The sequence below is a fragment of the Dipodomys ordii genome, unplaced genomic scaffold (assembly GCF_000151885.1).
Source record: "Dipodomys ordii isolate 6190 unplaced genomic scaffold, Dord_2.0 Scaffold85, whole genome shotgun sequence".
Lineage (NCBI taxonomy): Eukaryota > Metazoa > Chordata > Mammalia > Rodentia > Heteromyidae > Dipodomys > Dipodomys ordii.
The window spans coordinates 415663-435603 of record NW_012267301.1 but is presented as its reverse complement, the minus strand read 5'-3'; the positions used below and the strand labels follow the sequence as shown (position 1 = coordinate 435603).

Here is a 19941-nt window from a genome sequence, read left to right as displayed (position 1 = left end):
TCTTTAGCCCACTTATTTATTGGGCAGTTGTTTCTTTGAGGATTTGTTGTTGGGGGATTTAATTTTTTGAGTTCCAAGTATATTTTAGATATGAGACCTTTGTCCATTGTATGGCTAGTGAAGATCTTCTTCAAATTCATGGGCTTTCTATTGATCTTGCTAGCTATGTCCTTTGCCATGCAGAAGTTCTGCAATTTCATGCTATTATCCAGGGTATTTTATTTGTTAAGTATTAGGGGCAAGTTCTGCCAATTCTAAACATGTTCGTCAACTGTTATCTCCTTTGTATTCCTATTGTCATAGGTACAGAGAATTATAAAACTGTTATCCCCTCCTTTGGATAAAACAATCTTATTAGACAATCTTGGTACTTGCTACAGTGTTATTATAGAAATCTATGCCTCTAATCTTTACTGACCTTCTCTTTCTCTTCTTCTACTCTTCTATCCCAGTAAGATCTATGTAAAACCAAATCTTTCCTTGGTATTTTGTGTTCATTTTCCCTAGGATAGCAATTTTCATCTCCTTAGCCTGTCATGAAACCCTCAATCTCCTTTCACATCTGTGTGCATTCTCTCCTTAGTAATAACATATGAGTTGTTGTTATCAATTATTTTGTTTTTTAATCCTCTATTGTTACTTAGCATTTCTTTTTAAATTTTATTTTACTGTACGAGTGATGTACAGTGGGTTACAGTTACATAAGTAAAGCAATGAGTACATTTTTTGCTGAACATTGTTACCCCCCTCATTTTCTCTCACTTTCCCTCCCTGCCAACACCTCTTTCCCTCCCACTCCCCAAGCTGTCATTTCCAACATAGTGTCTTATGAGTATCACTGTTGCCATAGGTTACTTAGCATTTCTTATGCACTATATAACATTTTAGAGTCTTTATAATGTAGTAAACAATCCTATGGGATAAAAAAACATATATTTTTCCTATATACAAGTTACATAAAGTCACACAAGGAAAACCTGGAATATGAAAATGCCTTAATAATGGGCTTCAGGTGACAAGCCTTTGTACACTGGCATTTACATGTTATATATCCTCTTCATCTCATGAGGTGCTTTCCTTCAGCCCCATTGCCTGGACAAAGTAATTCAGATTCTTCTATGATTCTTTAACTAGAACCAACTTATCTACTCCTATTACCTGTTCCTCACCAGGATTTTGTGAAACCAATTGGTAGGTGTTTTCTACATTCTATTATATATTATTTACTTTTGGTTAACTTTCCAAATTCTTGAGGACAAGGTATTTTGCTACTCTCTAATCCCCATATTAAGCTATGGTATCATGAAGAAATATCTCAGATAAAAATTTATATAACTTATTAGCTAAAATAAATATATAATAATCATATAATAATGAAAATTTTATAAGAATATATGTGCTATACTTTACAGCACTCAATTTAAAGAATTATTAAGCTTGTGTCCAGGTATCACAACTAGACCATGTAAGTTCATTTTCATTAACATAAATTAAAATTTGATCAAGAATTGTTACATTGTGACATGATTATATGTCACAGTTTTAAGAAGGAACTAGTATAATAATAATTTCTATCCCTGTAATTAATAGGCAAAAAAACTCTAAACATGTACTAAATAAACTAATACATGTATGTAAATAAACACGCATGGGTTTCCTCACTTGTCAAATATAATATTCTCGCTGCTTCATGAAGGTTTCATAAGGACTCAGCAGAGTCCTGTGTGCTGAGGCATTGACTCAGAGAAATCCCATCGTATGATTCTCATTTAACAAAAGACACAAAATGCAAACTTACCATAGGGGAATTTGTTCTTTTTCTTTATCTGTTGAAAGTGTAGACTTAGCAATCCATTTGTTTACTCTGCCATTTTCCACTAAGATTCTGGCTGTAGCCATCCCTAGGCATACCCACAGCCACATATCCACAGCCACTCTTTGTGGAACATACTGAACTCCATGGCATGGAGTTCAAATCACTCCTGTTGTTTTTGTAAAGTAGTTGGTCTTTTTCAGAAATAACAAATCTTCCCAAGTAATATTTCTATCATTGGACTACTTCAGGTTTTAGGAATTTGGATATTACTAACAGGAGTTTAACATGATTTTGAAAGTGAAAACATCGTAACCTTTCATCCAAACTATATTTTCTTTTTGGGCCCTGATTGTCATGTTACAAATTAAACTCACAACATTTGGTGATCCAGCTTTTGTCTACTGTTATTTCAAAATTTTTAAAGCTATATAAACTGGAACAGAAAAGATTATCACTAAATTAGAAAGGCACTTTTTTGAAAAATAAACATCTGGGGGTATCAGGAGACACTACTCAGTCTTGATTCTACAAGTTGTAATAAAATAATTGTGAAACTTTAGGCAAGTTACTGTACTAGTCATTTACAATGATACCATTTAATCCTCATGTACACCCAAAATGCTTTCATTGTAGTGATTTCTAGTTAACAGATGGGAAGGCACTGAGGTTAATAGAGGTGTTGTGACTCAGGTCCAGGCAACCTGAGTTCAGACAGACAAAACTCAAAACCACCACCACTGAAGTACTTCTTTTTTCTTGATCAAGCTCCATTTCACTGCCAGTTTATTGTGTCCTGAATAAGTTTCAATGCCTGTCCTGTTTTAGCAGAAACACACCTCTATATAGACACCTTTGTAACCATGTAGCATGCACTATATGGAACACATTTTTTCAGTAAGACATAAGTAACATCTCCCCTTAAACTGTGCAATTGAAGTACATTTTAATAATCTCAATTTAAATTCATTTTGACAAAGAGTCTTGAGCAAATAAACTCTCCACTAACATTGTACATGGTTGTCAAGTCAACTGAAAAAATATTTTTATCTTATAAATCTTTTCAACTTGTTTAAAATTCCCTGCCAGAAAGTTTTGTGATATCCTGCAGAAAGCTGGAGAATTATTTGGAGTTTGAAGATGGTCCGTTTTGATTTTTAAAGAGTCAAAGAACACTTATGAATTCACTCACATTTTTGGACAGTATCTGATTTGTAAATGGTAATATTTTAAGAGCCTTTGCTGATTATAGTAACATTTTCATGATGCACCATATCCCATTAAAAGCCATATATTATGTGGAAAGAATTAATAAAAGAAAAAATTAATAAAAGGAAGACAAAAGCTATCACAATGTCTAATTGGAAGTAAATCATATTCATTTAAAATAACATAAATTCATGCAATTTAGTAAATATATCTATCTTGATGTAATTTCTCTGCTGTATGTTCATAGAGAAATTCAGGCATGAAAAATTACAAGATTTTTTCCAGTATTTATTTACTTTCATATTTTGAATCAACACGCATGAAACAATGAAAGAATTGCTTCTCATACCAAGTCAAAAGATTACCTAAAGCAATTCAGTGACAGACATAAAATGTTTTGTTTTAGTAAGAAAATACAATTACACAAAAGGTTAATGTCACGTATTACACATCATGTATAAGACCTTATTATTTGCGAGAAATGCTGTACTGAATTTCTTGCTAGTATGTAGCCAAGCAATGCCTGGATCCTGTTAGTTCTCTATTTCTTAAAAATCCCACCTCCCCCTTTTTCCCCCCCACCCCGCCAGCATATCTATTACTTTCCACCCCAGCTGCTAGCAATCCATATAGAAACTGATGCTTTCTACTTCAGGACTATAAAAATGTCAGCCTGATTGACCCCCCCCCGCACCGCCACGTCCCCCAGCCCCTTAACTCAATCTGGTATTAAGCTAAGTTTAATGATACTGGAATCTTTTGAATGTATGAATCTAACAAAGCCAGCTTCTTTTGCAAAATCTTTTAAGTTTCGTTGGCAAGTAGTGGGCTCAACATGTGAATAATGGGCCTTTTGCACCACAACCTGAGGGCATGCTGGAGTTGGGTTTAGCACATGATTCTTATTTACCAAAATACTGAGAACTAACAATCTTCTTCACTGAAACCTTCTGTAAACTGATTCACTCTAATTTTCTCTGAAAGTTGATTTTCCTTTAACCTAATAATCTACATTCATGTTTCAAGGGCAAACGTTAAACTTTTCTATCTCAACAAAGAACTCTTCAATAATTTCTTGCTGTTTCTAACAAACTTTAACTGTATTGACTTTAAAATATATTAACATCTGAAATACATATGAGAACTGCTGGTATGTCTAGTAGAATCTTCAAACTTTCACCACCTAGACTGTAAGTACTTATAGAACAAAAATTATTGGCATTTAAAAAAACTATCTTAATTATTCAGTTAAATGTCTTTTCCCGTGTGTGTGTGTGTGTGTGTGTGTGTGTGTGTGTGTGTGTGTGTGTGTGTGTGTGTGCAGGTACTAGGACTTGAACTCAGAGCTTTATGTATGAGAGCTTACTTGCTTGTATGGTGTTCTACCACTTGAGCCACAACTCTAAACTAAATTTGGAGTTGGAGTCTCACAGACTTTCCTGCCTGGGCTGGCTTGAAATCTCTATCCTCAGCTCATAACCTCCTGAGTAGTAAGGACTATAGGCATGACCCACCAGTTCTTTGATCTTAGTTTACATTTCTTAAATAAATGAATGACTACTAATCTATAAACTTACATAAAATCACAGAAACTGCTACTTTTGAGATAAACATTGTTTACCAGATAAGAAAAATTTTGGAAACTCAGTAGTTCAATTTACATTATATATTCTGGCTCTAATCCTATAATCATTGTCAAGGACAGTACATGGTATTTAAAGTGAGAACACATATGAATTCATCTGACTGAACTTTTCAAGCTGATAAATAAAAGCAGAATTGCTTCAGGGATTTTTATGTTTGATGCTAATCCATAGAAAAATCTCTGTGACCTGTGTTGTATTAGTCTTTGTTATTTTTCTCATGGAGCTTTGGATGCTTTGTGTTTATGTTAAGGAAACATATCCTGTCACTTATATGCTGAACCTCATGAATTGTGATTTGATTTGACTTTTTTCCTCTTCCCTTCCATTCTCCCTTCCCTTCCTTCCTCTCGCCTCTCTTTCTCTGTTCACTCCTTCCCTTACTTGCTTCCTTTTTTCTTTCCTGATAGTACTGGACCTTGAATTCAGAGCCTAAGGCTATTAGCTTTTTCCAATCAAGGTTAGTGCTCTTATCATTTGAGCCAAAGCTCTGTTTCTGAAATTTTGCTGGTTAATTGGATATAAGATTCTCTCAGACTTTTCTTCCTGGGCTTTGAGTTGTGATCTCACATTTCAGCCTTCTGAGTTGCTAGCATTACAGGCATGAGCCACTGGCACTGGATGTGATTTGTCCTTTTGATCTTTCTGTAGTCCTCCTCCTTTTCCAACTCCCCCCTCCTCCCCATCCTCCTCCTCCTTCTGGTCAGTTGTGGGGCTTGAACTTTGGGCCTGGACACTGTCCCTGAGCTCTTCAGCTAAATGCTAGTGCTCTACCACTTGAGCCACAATGCCATTTCCAGTTTTCTGGTGGCTAATCGGAGATAGGAGTCTCATGAACTTTCCTGCCCCAGCTGGCTTTGAACCAAGATCCTAAGATCTTAGCCTCCTGAGTAGCTAGGCATGAGCCACCAGTGCTCTTTGTAATTGTGACTAATTTTCAAAAGTTCATTGATGTATTTTTATAAAATTGATACATATTTTTAACATGCATTTTTCCTTAAATATAGCTAGCTTCATATCTACATTTCCTACTAAAAGATTAGAAAAACACCAGCAAAACAAACAATCTGTGAATGAAACTACTTGATTTATTTTGATGTAATATGGAGAATAGAGAATTGTATTTCTGTTCTTTGTTAGAGAATATCACTGAATAGAGACACTTCCTGAATTACACATATGCCCTCTCCACATCTCTTCTTGCTAGCAGGTAGAATGTGTATTACCCGCTAGCAGTTAACACCAGGAAGAAACTAGTTTAAAATACATCCACATCTGGCAACTCCTTATTTCTAGTATACATTTTTCTGCCTTAATAATAATTTTCCTATATTGATACTTCCATATTAACTTTCCATTCAGCTTGTCTAATAAAGGAAATAAAAAGAAAATTCTTTGTGGTTAAAAATTCTTCTTTTATAAAGGCTTTTGCATTCTATGGAAGTAACATATAAATAAGTAAATTAAAAATGTAACAAATAAATGAAATAAATAATAAAAAGAAGCTTATTTAAGGCATTTTGTTTTTCTAAGTTTTATTTCATTGACTTTTCGCTATCTTCAATATGAAGAAATTTATTTTCTATCACTTTTAAATGGTTTTTAGCTTTCATATGGAAAAGCAAAATCATTTTGCTTTGAAATGGCAACTCCTTTATATAACTACTTAAAGATAATGAAAAGAAAAGAAAGAAAATCAGACAGAAATTTGAATATACATAAAGAAAGAAATTATATCACAAAAGAAATAAAGATCATAGAAAGATTAAACAAATACTTAAGCAAGACAGTAGCCTGTGGCTCATGTTTGTAATCCTAACTACTCGAAGGCTGAGATATGAGAATCAAGGTTTGAAACAAACCCAAAAAGCAAACTCTTATCTTCAATTAAGCACCAAATACTCTGGAAATGGAGCAGTGAACCAAGTGGTAGAGCACTAGCATTGAGAAAAAAAATCTCAGTTCAAAATCTGAGTTCAACCCAGGACCAACACACGCATGCACGCACACGCACACACACACACACACACACACACACACACACACCTGTAGGTTCACAAAATTCTGTGCAAGAATAAATATTATAGAAATGTTTACTTATGTGTTTTTGTTACATACTAATAAAATTCCTTTATTTTAAAAACATTTTAATAGTTTGTTTTCCAACTACATGAATAATATTCATTTGTTGCCACTTTATAGTGTCTTTTATTATCATTTGAACAGTGTTAAATACTATCGTATCAAATCAATACAATATATATGTACTGGTGTATTACATATGTATATCCATTTATATATCATGTAGTCCAATATAAGTTTACTATTTAAAAATTGTTATTGAAATTAAAAACCAGTTCTATTGACAGTTCTTATTAGCATTTTTTCAAATCTCAGGCCTTTGCTTTCTTCTTCTTCTTCTTTTTTTTTTTTGGGGGGGGGGTCCAGTCATGGGGCCTGAACTCTGGGCCTGGGCCCTGTCTCTCAGCTCTTCAGCTCAAGGCTAGTGCTCTACCACTTGGGCCACAGCGCCACTTCCGGCTTTTTTTTTCTTTTTGCTTAGGTGGTGCTGAGGAATCGAACCCAGGGCCTCATGCATGCAAGGCAAGTGCTCTACCACTGAGCCACCTTCCCAGTCCCCTTTGCTTTCTTTTCTGTGGGTTGTTTCAGAAATTCAGACATGATGTCATAAGATAGTATTATACATTTTTCTCTCCAAGATTCTACCCTCCCATTTCAGTTTCTATCTCATCTGAGGGTGACTGCTATGAACCTGTTCACTTTCAATTTGTACATATGAGAATGTGTGCTACTTCATTGTTCCTAATAGTCCAGTTTTCCATATTTATTTGCAGTATGTTACATTGGCCATATATCAGGTATTAATGTAGGTATCAGCCTGTTGGTGGCTGTGTATTTATTCTGTCTATCTAGCTGTCTGATGATATGTAAATAGTCTTAGTTATTTGAATATTATAATAGGTCCTGATATCTGGATCATATTCCTCCATCTTTGCTTCCATTGTAATCTCTTTCCTCTTCAGGAGTAGTTTCCTGTCTGTATTTACATATAATAACTGAAACTAATTTTTATCTTCCATTTGAATAAGTTTTGGTGCTACAAAATCACTTTGTACAACTAATCAATCTAGAAAACCAATTCCCCATGCTAATTAATTGTGATATAAAAATACGATGACAAATTCTTTTAAGTTAATAAATAGCCATGATGGAACTTCTACTCATTTCCCACCATTCTTCCACCCCACTCCTCTTCCTTCCTTGCAAGTACCCATTTTCCTAGCATGCATTTTGTTAGGCTTTGAATTATACTATTTTCACTCTTCAGTTAATTCTTTTATAAGCACTTCAGTGCCACCCAGTGAGCTTACTTCTAAGGAAATCATGTTTCTCTGGTTCTAGCTAATTTCACTTAATTCTCTCCAAGTCTTAAAAATGGTACAATCTCATTCTTTCTGATGGATGAGTAGAATTCCATTGTGTATATGTACCACATTTTCTTGATCCTTTAGTCCATTGAGGGCATCAGGGTTGATTCCGCAACTTGGTTAATGTAAATAATGCTGCAGTAAACATGGTGGTGATGGTGGGTTTAGTGTATCCTTGTTTGTGCTCTATTGGAGAAATGCCCAGAAGTAGAATTGCTGAATCATAGGGTAGTTCTATGCTTATTTTTGGAAGACCCTCCATACTGCCTTCCAGAGAGGTTAAACAAGTTTACATTCCCATCAACAGTGAAATAGAGTTCCATTTTGGCTATAACCACACCAGCTTTTGTTATTATTAGTTTTCTTGGTAATGCCCATTCTAGCAGGGTGAGTGGAATCACAGTGTTGTTTTGGTTTGCATTATAACATTATAAAAATTGCATTTATACTTTAATGGGACTTGTCAAAACCTTTTTTATTTTAGTGGACAAGCATATCAAGAAAGACTATGGTAATGTTCTTCCGCTATGAATCAAATGAATTTTTTATTGCTTTCAGAAATAAATCTCCACCCATGAAACACTTAGAACTTTAATTGTACAAATGAAAACAGCCTTAATGTAGTAAAACAATACAAGACTAGAACAAATGATATTCTACTAAAGGCCAGAAGCTTGCTTAACTGTTATTTACACATATTCAAGTTATTTAACTGTTACATAGAGTAAGAGGCTTATGGTAAAAAAAAGTACTGACTAGTAACTTGAAATAAAGTTAAGACTTACGTCAGCAAGAAACTTGCTGAAAGTCACTCTTTAGGATTTAAATTCATCTTTCAGTACAAATTATTTTCATCTAAAGAAAACAGGAAAATAAAGGGTGATGAACAATTTGGATCTAACTTATTTTTACATTGCCTGGGTCTCTCTGTCATACCTCTGCCTTACATTGCTGTTTCTATTTCACAAGCAATGCTTATATTACTACTAATCCATGTCTTTCCAATGCAGAACACATTCTTTACTTCTGCAAACCCCCTTCATTTCAGAGAAATATATATTTCTAACTTTGTGCCCACTGGTTACAAAAACATCATCATTGAAATAAGTTAGTTCTATTTTTTTATGTCCATTGTAAGAATATTTAGTTCTGTTTGAATACTGTATTATATGTAAGTTATTTACAAGTGAAAATATGATACTGGAAATTTCTGAAATTTGCAGTGCCTTAAGACCAAGAGGAAAATATTTAAGTTGTGGTTTAGATCCTATTTAAAAATTTTTATTTTTATCTGTACATAATTGTACACAGAGGAGTTGCCACTCAACTAAGTAGTATTTGAATATAATTAATATTGACCAATGCTACCCTTTCATCACTGTCACACATATCTCCCAACTCAAACCCTTCTTGAATTTTATGACTATATTCCCCTCACTTTTCATTTGTATGTCTCCATCACTGAATTTTATGTTTATTTACAGCTACTCATTTCCTTTATTCTTTATCTGTATTTGTTTATATTTGTAATATGTTAGTTATGAAAATATTGTGAATTCATAATTCATTTATTTGACCTATGTATTTTTCAAAAGTATGCTTTTAAATTTCTTAATTTAGTTATCTGATTTAGCTTTTGTTGGTTCTTTAGCCTAAGTTCTTTGTGAACCATAAACTTATCTCTATTTCTTGTTTATTAGGTTTATAGAAAATAAAATAACCTGAGCTCATTGTTTGTGCTATGTATTATTTCTAGAGTGGATACTACTTATTTATTGGGTATGTGTGTGTCCAGGAAAACAAGGAAAGTGGCACCTTTAAGATCCCTCTAGGAAACCTTAAAGTGGCACCTTTAAGGTTTCCTAGAGGGACCTTAAAGGTGCCATTTTCCTTATATAGGTCTATTTTTACTTCTCACAGGATTCTCATAAGATAGCGCTTAATATATTATTTATTATGTACACATACATTTTTTCCTTTAAGAAGTAGATGCTGATCTTATATGACCTGTAAACAGAACACAACTACTCAAAGATGTGAAGCTAGATTGTTCTAGGTAAAGAGAGCACTGTAGAAATATATGGTATATGGTTAACATTGTAAGAACTCTAGGGTTACTGCAGTGCTGGGCACGAGAAGGAACATGGGGTATGACCGAAGAAGACAATTTAGAGCCAGCTCAGAAGTCAGATAAGTAGAGCTAAGTTAGCTAGCAGAATTCTTCCAAATGTCTGGCATAGCACTTTAATTAATAACATGGGGTTTCGATTTGTACAAACTTGTTTTTGAACATCCACTCAAGCTCTTATTAGCTTTGCGAGCTTTGGCAATAATCATCTCCAGATAAAGTTAATACATTGCCTTCCTTCTTTAGGGGGAGCAGAAAGCTTTGTCCCCAATGTGCTAAGCCCATGTAAAGTTTTGCAATTCAGAGCCAAATCTCCAGAGATAATAAGATCACAAAATGGTCATAGGATTATGCTAATAATAAATATTCTTAAAATTATTACTTCCCACATAATTATGTATTTTAAAACATATAATGCCTGAGTTATGTTTAGGTAAAGTATTTAATTAGGCATTAAATTTTAGCTAAAGCATACCCACTAATAGATTATTTTACTTTTGGTTTAACTCTTCAAAGAGGACTGAATTATTTGTACATTTAAAATGTTAGCATGTGCATGTATGTATATATACATACCTACATATTTGATATTTTTCTCTATTAATACATACCTACTAATATAATATATACTGTTCATGCATATTTCTATAATAATATAATATAAAATGCAAGTGACTACAAAAAAGAACAATATTTACTTTTATTTTTTCTTTTTTGTCTTTTGTGGGGCTTGAACTCTAGGCGTGGGAGCTGTCTCTGAACTCTTCAGCTCAAAGCTAGCATTCTACCACTTGAGCCACAGTGCCACTTCCGGCACTGTGGTGCTGAGGAATTGAACACAGGGCCTCATGCATGTGAGGCAAGCACTCTACCACTGAGTCACCTTCCCAGCCCCCAAACTTACTTTTTGTAAAGAATTGCATCACAAAAATACATCTCAACATACTACATACATTCATTCACACACACACACACACACACACATGGGCAAAGCTACATATGCAGAGTCCTTTTCAGATCTTTTTTGCAACAGATGTGCAACTTCCTAATACAATACCAACTACATTAGCAAGGTTCAGTTATGAATCTTTTATGGCAGGGCAGCTGAGAATGTGATCTGTGCACTCTCTGACTGATTAATTCTTTTACTGATGATTTATTTCTCAAGAATTAGACAATGGAACAATATACATTAGTTAAAAATGTAAATGTGAATCCTCCCAAAGCCAACAGTTTATCTTTCTCACTTGAATCCTTATTCTATAAAGAAAGCAAGGTGACATATTTTGGTCAGAGCTCCCTATCTTATCACAGATCACCCTTGGGTAATATAATAAGTAGTATAATTTATTGGGCAGTTAATAAGAATAGAAATTTATGAAGAGAAATTTACACAAAAAACTAAAGGACTTGATTCTGGTGCAGGGTGATATATAAGGATCTAGCTTTAGTTTTCTACAAGTGATTAACCAATTTTGTCAGCACCATTTGCTGAAGATGATGTCTTTCTTCCATTCTATTTTTTGAGCTCCCTTATCGAAGATTAGATGGCTATAGGTCTGTGGGCACATTTCTTGGTTTTCAATTCTATTGCAGTGGTCCTGAGGTCTGTTCTTGTGCCAGTACCAAGCTGTTTTGATTACTATGGCTTTGTAGTAAGAGTATGAAATTTGGTATTGATATTCTTCCAGTACTGTTGTTTCTGTTAAGGATCGCTTTTGCTATTTGGGGTCTTTTGTTGTTCCATATGATTTTTTAGATTGCCTCTTCTATTTCCTTGAAGAATGAGGTTGGAATATTGATAGGTATCACACTGAATTTGTAGATAGCTTTGGGAAGTACTGCCATTTTCATGATGTTGATCCTTCCAACCCAACCACTTTGGAAAGTAGTATGGAGATTCCTCAAAAAACTCCAAATAGAGCTCCCCTATGACCCGCAATCCTAGTTTTGGGCATTTACCTAAATGATCACAAACAAGAACATACAAAAGCTACCAGCACAACTATGTTTACTGCAGCATTATTTACCATAGCTAAGATATGGAACCAACCCAGATGCCCCTCAGTAAATGAATGGATCAAAAAAATGTGGTATATATATATATACACAATGGAATTCTATGCCTCCATCAGAAAGAATGACATTTCCCCATTTGTTAGGAAATGGAAAGACTTGGAAAAAATTAAGTGAAGTAAGCCAGGCCCAAAGAAACATAGGTCTCATGGTTTCTCTTATTTGCAATAATTAATATATGTCTGAGACAAGCAGAAATGGGCAGATAAGTTGCTGTTAAGTAAAAGGAACCCCAAGATAAGGATTCAAGTGTTTTTTCTTTCTGGCTATTGTTTCTAACATATTTATAAGATATTTCTTTGTTGCTTTGTATGTCCCTCCCCCACGGTATAACCCCTGTTTTCACTGTATTTGATGCTGGTATAATTTGTGGAGGGGAAGGGAAAAAACCAATTGTTTAAATAGGGATAGAGGTGGACCCATTGCAACAATGAGATGTACAAGATGTTATGTCGAAAATGAACTTTACAACTTTGGTGCAGGTATAGGGGAGGAGGGGAGATGGGAAGGGATAGGAAGGGGAAACGAAGGAGGAGGCAACAATGCTTGATAAGAAATGTACTCATTACCTTGCCCATGTACGGTATTTTCACAATTAAAAAAAACTCAAGGGAATTCTATATTGTTAAAAGAAAAAATAGTATAATGTTTTTCTGATATCAGTGAAAATGATCAGTTATTATTTCAAACACAGAAGAAAAAATAAAAATATAAAATTTGGCCACCTTAAAATCTCCCAGTCAAAACATTAAAATAAAAATAAGCCATTAAAATTAAGGCAAAATTTAAAACATATTTTACACTATATTTGATCTACAGAATGACCCTAATACAAACAGAACTTCAAAAATGGAATTGTTCCAATCTACTCATGTATAGATTGACAATAAAAAGAATATTTAGCTCAAAAAAAACCACAAAAGTGGGATTAGATATGAATGGATAGCAATAGCACTATTCTGTAATTACAAAAAGATGATTTTTATTAGATAAACTTGGGCAATCTAATATTAACTATGAAAATATAAAATGTTAAGAAGATTATATAATTGTGCAATAAAGATTCAGCAAGTTTGAGTGGTGATAAAACTGCTCATTCCAATGAAAGGCATGGTCTTTTCCTAGCTTCTGGGAAGTAATCATAAGTCTTTAGTGTTGTCCTGTCATGATATCTTTGACAAGAACCTTTTTTCTAAGTCAAAGCAAATAAATCCTAGTTCAGTTGCAAGTCTTGGACCCTTAGGCTTTATGGTAGCTATGTGACTAATTTTGGGGTCTTATAACCAGTTTTATCTCTGGATAGGATAAAAACTGGAGGTCTATTTAATGGTTAGTTTGTTTCACATCCATAATCAAATACCACTGCAAATCATGGATACCAAGGCTTATTTTCCTTAGGAGCTAAAATTATTAAGTACATATTTTCACATATTATTCTTAGGAGAGTTCAATACCATTTACATAGTTCCACTGAGAAAGAACTGAACAGTTGGAGGGCCTCACATCTCCTAGAACTTCTATGTGAGATTCTCCCTTGCTTAGTTTTTTCCTATCTAAATTAATGGTAATATACTATAAGTATGAGTAAACAACATTACTGAATTCTGAGTTTTGATAGCAATCAGCTATCAAATCTGTAGATAGTTTTGGAAATCACTCTAAAACACACTCATCTACCAGAAATAATGAATTGACACTATCTTAGTCCCCAAATCAAAGTGTGTTAATGAATCAATTAAAGCTCATTAAGGCAAAACATACCGAGAATAAGTACATACATTCAGATATATTCAATAAGTTATCAGATTCATGAACAGTTTCCTAAGATATTTTTATTCATAAAAATATTTAATGAAAATTCTGGCTGAATTTTATTGGTATATATTCATTCATACAAAATTTATTTGTAAACTTTTGGATATACAGGAAAATTAATAAGTACTCCAAGCTTTTGCACAGAAAAGAAAACAATTTTGAAAGAAGACCAAATAATTGCTTCAAGATATTTATTTGTTGTGCTCAGAGTGGATTCTAACTGACACTTTTGTAAATATTTAGAGACGTTTTTAAATTTGGTAATTGCCAAAGTAAAATGTAAATTATTTTTTGTTGGCATATGACATATTCTGTTGCAACAGTAAGAGACAGAATTTTTATTCTCTTCCATCACTACAATTGCCACTTTTAGTATTAATTTCTGGTTCCTGGGTGATACATTTTGATTTTTCTCAGCTGTGTTCTGAGAGAATTTCTAGCAATCAGTTCAAAAATTTGAATAGGCTCACTTCATTCATGTTTAAAATAATTTATGTGTGATTATAGTCTTATTCTTGATCTGAAAAGTTTAAATGCAGACATGCTGCTCCTCTAAATTGTGGTGGGTAGAACTACAGAGAATATTATTAGTTTCTACAAGACTATTTCCACTTACATAATTTTACAACCAAAAATAATCTGAGAAGGAAAAACAAAGAATAAGACAGAGTTTTAGTTAGTTCATTGCTCTTCAAAGTGAAAAAACTCTGGTTGTATTTATGCATGTATGGGTTCAATACATACAATTATTTAATACAAGTGAGGACTTTCTGTACTTGAAAGAAGCATATTCAGTGTCTCATGCTCTCTTGGTTTGCTTAGTTGGCTGGTGCTCTTATCACTTCAGCTACACCTCCATATTAACTCTTTGTTAGTTAATCTGAGATGAAGTCTCATGGGCATTTCTGCCAGGGTGGGCTTCAAATCATTCCTCTGATTTCAGCCTCTAGAGTAGAATATGGCACCTTCATTTGGCATATAATTTTTTATTTCTTCTTTGAATGGACCTTATGCTTTCCATGAACGATGATATAAAGACAATGAAACACTTTATACAGAGGGCTGCAGCCATGGCTCATCAATAAAATGTCTGCCTAGCAAACAAAGAAACTTTAAAAAATCCTCAGTACCACCAAAAGCAAACAAAAAACTTGCAATTTTGTGTTTGTTTTCTCTTACTTCTAATGTATATAAATATCATTCTCACTGTTATTATTATTATCTACATATAAAGGACATTAGCTTCTCCTGAGATGAACATTACTCACTGGTAAGGAGAAATATTAGTAATTTATTAATTTAACAGCATAATTCATCCTCAATTTAATCCATAAAGTATTCAATATAATTTTTGAAATATGCATAATTATTTTGGACACAGATCTATGAGAGTCAAACGAAACATTTTAGTATCAATTTAAACTTCTGAACAGAAGGTCCTGTTCATAAATCCATGTTTATTCTACAAAAGGGTAATGAGGAGACTTTCATTAAACTATTTCATTTAAGTTTCTTTGCTTGGTTTTAAAAACCTAAATGTTGGTGTTTTGGTCAATACTTCAGATTTCAATGAATAAACTTGTAGTATTAGGAATTTTTCCTTTACTATTACTACTGTACCTCACAATAGAACATTGACTATAAGGAAGTAAAGACATTCATACAAGATCTAAAACAAAGCTCCAACAAAGAATTGGAAGCCATCAAAGTCGACAAAATAGAAAGAAAAGAAATAAAAAACAAAGTAGAAAGTCTTGACAGTAGGTTAGACTATGCAGAAGATCGAATCTTGGGGATTGAGGACTGCCTAGATATTATAGAGAAAGAACACACAACTATCCAAGACAAAACCAAGAAATATGATAGATAAATTCAACACTTGGAAGACACCATCAGAAGGACTAATCTGAGGATAATGGGTATAACAAGGAGCACTTAGATACAGAAGTTAATGGTCTAGGAAATTTATTTAATAGGATCCTAGCAGAGAACTTCCCAAACATACAAAAAGATAGGCCTATTCAGATACAAGAAGCTTTTAGAACACCAAATAGACCAGACTAGAATAGGACATCCCACCATCACATTTTAATCCTCATAGGATAAATTCAGACCACCGAAAGGATCCTTAAAGCTGTCAAAGAGAAAAGATCAATCACTTATAAAGGGAAACCAATGAGAATCACCTCAGATTTCTCAGCAGAGACAATTAAAGCAAGAAGAGCCTGAAATGATGTATGCCAGGCCCTAAAGAATAACAACAATCAACCAAGAATACTATACCCAGCTAAACTCTCCTTCATAACCGAAGGTCAAATAAAAACCTTCCATAGCAAAGAAAACTGAAACAATATATCTCCACCAAACCAGCCCTACAAAAGATACTTAAAGATGTCCTATACATAGAAAACCACCAAGACCAGAAGTGGTGCTGTGGCTCAAGTGGTAGAGCGCTTGCCTTGAGCTCAAGTGCTGAGGGATAGTGCCCAAACCCAGAGTTGAAGGCCCATGACCCACAAAAAAAGAAAAGAACAGAAAAGAAAACAACCAAGACCACAATAAAGGCCAAGAAACCACAGCCAAACTGAGAATCCAAGAACCATAGGAAGAACCCAGTTGTCACAGCCCCCAAGAAGATGGATAACATGGCAGAAACTACCAAACACCTCTCAGTCCTAATGCTCAACATTAACAGACTTAACACTAAAATTAAGTGACATAGACTGTCTAGTTGGATTAAAAAGCAAGATCCTTCTATCTGTTCCCTTCAGGAGTCACACCTTGCCCATAAAAACAAACGTATTTTGATGTGAAAGGTTGGAACAAAATCTACCAAGCAAATAGCCCCCATAAATAGACAGGAGTTGCAATTGTAGTATCAGATTCAAATTAAAATTAGTGAAAATAGATAAAGAAGATCATTACATACTATCCTCACCAGAGAAAACAACTTGGCAAAAACTCAGAGAAACCACAGATCTAAGCAACTGCATAGATTCACTAGATTTAATGGACATCTACCAAATATTTCACCCAGCAGCATCACAATGCACGTTTTTGTCAGCAGCACATGGAACATTTTCCAAAATAGACCACATTCAAGGTCACAAAGCAAACTTGTCCAAATGACCAGCTCCTCTGGTCACAGCAAAGGCAGTACTCAGAGGCAAGTTTACAACTGTGACTGTCTACATCAACAAATTAGAGAGATCTGAAGCCAACAATTTAATGACACATCTGAACCTCCAGCAGATAAACCCCAGCAAGATAAACCCCAATCCAGTAGATGGAAAGAAATAATTAAAATTAAATCAGAACTAAACAAATTAGAATCCAAAAACACCACATAATCAACAAAACAAAGAGTTGGTTCTTCGAAAAAATTAACAAAATTGACAGACCCTTAGCAAATCTTATCAGAAAAAGAAGAGAACACACCCAAATAAACTAACTCAGAGATGAGAATGGAAACATCATCACAGAAACAACCAAGATCCAGAACATTATAAGGGAATACTTCTCAAACCTTTATGCTAATAATTTTGAGAACCTGGAAGAAATGGACCTTTTCCTAGTAAAAATCGACATGCCAAAACTAAACCAACATGAGTTAAACCAACTTAACAGGCTCATATCAAGCATTGAAATAGGAACAGCAATAACAGACTTCCCATCTAAGAAAAGCCCAGGACCACATGGTTTTACAGTGGAATTCTATAAGGCCTTCAAAGCAGAGCTCACACCAGTACTCCTCCAACTCTTCAATGAAATTGAAAGAGAAAGTTCACTACCAAACTCATTCTATGAAGCCATCATAACCCTCATCCCAAAACGAGGCAGGGACTCCTCAAAGAAAGAGAAGTAGAGACCCATTTCTTTGATGAACATTGATGCAAAATTTCTCAACAAAATTTGGGCCAACTGACTTCAACAATTCATCTAAAAAATCATACACCACAATGAAACAGGATTTATTTCAGAGATGCAAAGCTGGTTCAATATATGCAAATCAATTAATATAATTCATCACATCAACAAGAGCAACAATCACAATCACTGGGTTATCTCAATACAGGCAGAAAAAGCATTTGACAAGATCCAACACCCCTTTATGATGAACGCTCTGGAAAATTAGGAATCCTGGAACATTCCTCAATACAATAAAGGCTGAATATGACAAACCTCCAACCAGCATTATACTTAATGGTGAAAAACTAAAGCCAAGAACAAGACAAGGATGTCCACTCTTTCCATTACTCTGCAATTTAGTATTAGAATGCCTAGCTACAGCAATAAGAAAAGATGCAAACATAAAAGGGATCCAAAGAGGGAAAGATGAAGTAAGACTCTCCCTCTTTACAGATGATACGATCTTGTATTTAAAGAATCCCATGGACAGGCCCAGAGTTCAAGCCCCATAACTGACAAAAAAAAAAAAAAAGAATCCCACGGGCTCCACTCCCAAATTACTGATTGAAAACTGATTGAAAACTTCGGCAAAGGTGCAGGGTAAAAAACTAACCATTAAAAATCAATGGCTTTTCTGTATACCAACAATGAGAAAAGCACGGCTGAAATCAGGAAACCAACTGCATTCATGATAGCTCCACAAAAATTAAAATAACTAGGAATTAACTTAACCAAAGAAGTGAAGGACCTCTATGATGAAAACTTTAAAAACCTAAAAAGGAAATCAAAACAGAACTTAGAAAGCAGAAAAACCTCCCATGCTTCTAGATTGGAAGGATCAACATCATGAAAATGGCAATACTTCCCAAGGCTATCTACAAATTCAATGCAATACTTTTAATATTGCAACTTCATTCTTCAAGGAAATAGAAAAGGCAACCCAAAAAGTCATATTGAACAATAAAAGACCCCGAATAGTAAAAAATGATCCTTAACAGAAAGAACAGTGCTATAGGAATACCAATTCCAAATTTCAAACTCTACTACAAAGCCATAGTAATCAAAACAGCTTGGTACTGGCATAAGAACAGACCTCAGGACCAATGCAATAGAATTGAAAATCGAGAAATGAACCCACAGACCTATAGTCACCTAATCGTCGATGAGGGAGCTCAAAAAAATAGAATGGAAGACAGCCTCTTCAGTAAATGGTGCTGGCAAAATTGGTTAATCACTTGTAGAAAACTAAAGCTAGATCCTTATATATCACCCTGCACCAGAATCAACTCCAAATGGATCAAAGACCTCGGAGTCAAAGCAGACACCCTGAAAACATTACAGGATGGAATAGGTCTCCTTGGCACATGCCAAAATTTACTTAATAGAGACATAGAAACAACAAATCAAAGAAAGGTTGGACAAATGGGATTACATAACATTGCAGACTTCTGCACGGCAAAGGACATAGCTAGCAAGATCAATAGAAAGCCCACAGATTGGGAGAAGATCTTCACTAGCCATTCAACAGACAAGGGTCTCATATCTAAACTTACCAGGAACTCAAAAAATTAAATCCCCCAACAACAAATCCTCAAAGAAACAACTGCCCAATAAATAAGTGGGCTAAAGACTTACAGAAAAATTTCTCTGAAGAGGAAAGAAGGATGGCCAATAGACATATGAAGAAATCCTCAACCTTCCTAGCTATAAATCAAACAAACATTGAGATACCACTTAACCCCAGTTAGCATGGCTATAATCAAGAACTCTAATAACAACAGATGCTGGAGGGCATGCAGACAGAAGGGAAACTTATTGCATTGTTGGTAGGAGTGTAATCTTGTTCAACCACTTTGGAAAGTATTATGGAGGTTCCTCAAAAGACTCCACATAGAGCTC

General features: G+C 34.4%; 1 protein-coding gene across 1 annotated transcript in view; it reads right to left on the bottom strand.

Annotated features, from left to right (window-relative positions):
* The window catches only part of Adamts19 (ADAM metallopeptidase with thrombospondin type 1 motif, 19), a 247398-nt gene that overhangs the window by 126550 nt on the left and 100907 nt on the right, over nt 1–19941 (bottom strand). The gene's annotated exons all lie outside the window — the stretch shown is intronic.